We start from the raw sequence: 2,739 nt of genomic DNA on the forward strand, positions 1-2,739 counted from the left end.
GTGAGTTAAATCCAGTGTTTGTAGGCAGAATATTGTGAAAAAGTTGATATATCTGAACCATACTGAACCAGACTTTTCCACCGACAGAGAACAGGCTCCGTTCCCGTTCGAGAACCAACATTTGAACCGTTTGGGGCGTTTCCACCAAACAAAAGCTGGTTCGGAACGTGGCACCTTGGTCCTGATTCTGATTTCTGGTGAAGTGAACTTTGATATGATCACCACTAGGTGGCGCCATTGAGCTTTATATATATATATATATATATATATATAGCTCAATATATATATAATAGAGAGAGAGAGAGCTATTTGCTATTTATTTACATAGTACTTTCTTGGCACAACTTCCCTCATTTCTGTTTTGAAACGCTGGCTGTAAGGTTGTCATGGTGCATTTAGAGTAACCATTTTAAATGATAAAAATAGATCTTGGAGAACACACAGCATTTGGAGGAAATTGAAAGTGAAAGTGCAATGGAAATTGAACTGCAGCCGGTATAATAGCCTTGACCTTGGAGGACAACATTTAGAGGAAGCTACAAATGACGTGCAACATGTGACAACACATGCAAATCAACAAAACACGGGCAAATAGACAAAACACAAACAACTTAAGAAAACATCCTCATCTTCATTTGACAACACTTGCACATCTTTTAGAAAACGCGCTGCAAATTCAGGCAACATTAGCATTTTAGAAGCTTCTAATTCACAAGTTCACAACACATGCAATTCAGAAACGCCTTACAAAACTCACAACACAGGCAATTCAGAAACGCCTTACAACACAACGGAAAACAACAAAACTCACAACACAACGGAAGTGTTTCCAGGGCGACATTTAAAAGTGATGGACTGATGCACATTTAGTGCCATTAACATTTTAAAATAAAGTCACAGGTGTCGGCTGGTGAGAAAGAATGCATGCGCTATATACTGTATAATAATAGCCTAAGGCCTGGGCTACTGTGAAGGATGGAAGATGATGAATAAATAGCCTAAATTAATAAAGAGTAAGAAAAGCAAATAGCCTATAATAGCATAATGAAATACACTATGGATTGAAGCATTAGGCCTATAGTTTGCAACATGTTTTGAATGAATCTGTATGAAAACATGTGCATTCGCAAAGAGGAGAAACAATTTAATTTGATTAACAATGAGACGTTAGGCCTACATTCAATTTACTACATTGAATTATGGTTTTGGTTGTTGGTGATGTTATTGCATCTCTTACTTCCAATGCACAATGCCCTTGCAATTGAGAGCTAGTGAGTTGTCCTCTCAACTTCCTTTCAGCTACCCCACAGGCGCTACTTTTAGGGTTGAAATGCTTCGGGAATTACTCATTACTCATATTAAGTAAAAAGCAATAGCAGTCCTGAAGTTACGAGTGACACAGGCATTATTTTTAGGAGTTTCATGTAAATTAGGCAGTTAGGTACAGAGCAGAAGCTACTTTAGCTTTCAAATTCTTTGTGAATACAGACCCTGATCATTCAGAGCCAGAACTTTTAAAACAAGAGCTAGCTGTCCGAAATCTGTCCAGAGGTGTTCATCACTTCTGTCCCCCTGGGGACACTTCCGTTGTGTTGTTCATCACTTCTGTCCCCCTGGGGACACTTCCGTTGTGTTGTGAGTTTCGAGGGCGTTGTGTTGTGAATTTGCAGCTTGTTTCTGAAATGTAAATGTTGTCTGAATTTCCTAAATAAATAATGTGCACATGTTGTCAAATGAAGATGAAGATGTTTTCTTAAGTTGTTTGTGTTTTGTCTATTTGCCCGTGTTTGTTGATTGGTACTGTGTTGTCACAAGTTGTTCGTCGTTTGCAACTGTCGGCCATAGGAAATTGAAAGTGAAAGGGACAATGGAAAGGGAACTGCTGCCAGTAGTTTAATAGTCCTGACCACAAACGAACAGGAAGGACAGGGGAACATATTGCAAACATTTTGAGCTTCGTTGATACCGTGTACTCATCATGCTCATGTAGACAGTATAACTATATATTTCCTATGGAATTACTTTTGCAATCTGTTCCACTGTCCTTCCTGTTCGTTCGTGCTCGTCAGTCGGCTTATCGCGACTTGATCACAAGATGGCGGCCAGCCGAGAGATTCTATGAAGGTACTGCTTGTATAAAGTCTTTTTTTTTTTTTTTTTTTTTTTAATAAACTTCCTGTGCACTTCCAAAGTTCTCAGTATCTCGTTTTAAATGTCAAGACCCTCAGAAGTCTACCAATGCAGTGTGGAGTTACTTGGAACCTTTTTAATGGTTTAAAAATAGCGATTTAGCTGCATAGGCTATACGTTATGCCCAACAGGTAGCTGCAAGCCTACTGCAAGCTCGGCTGAAAACGGTGTAATATGGAATGCTAGGGGGTGAGCGAAGGTGCCTATTGGACACATGTAAGTACTCAGCAACATCTTTCAGTACAGCTAAGGTCAATTTCACACCGAACTTCTCCTTTAATAGACCTAACACAGCATTTAGAGGAAATTGAAAGTGAAAGTGCAATGGAAAGGGAACTGCTTCTGCTTGTGCCCAAATGGGAGGATGCTGACGCCCATACGGTGGTGCAGTCTTCTGACAAAGTCCCCTTGGCCTTCGGAATTAAAATAGCCCCACATCATCACATACCTTCACCATAGCTAGAGATTGGCATGTGTTTTCCAGTTAGTCAAGTCACGGGGTGGTGCAGTCTTGTGATGATCTATAAATGAGCTGGTTGTGTGATGAGC

This window comes from Sardina pilchardus, chromosome 12 (assembly GCF_963854185.1).
Source record: "Sardina pilchardus chromosome 12, fSarPil1.1, whole genome shotgun sequence".
Lineage (NCBI taxonomy): Eukaryota > Metazoa > Chordata > Actinopteri > Clupeiformes > Clupeidae > Sardina > Sardina pilchardus.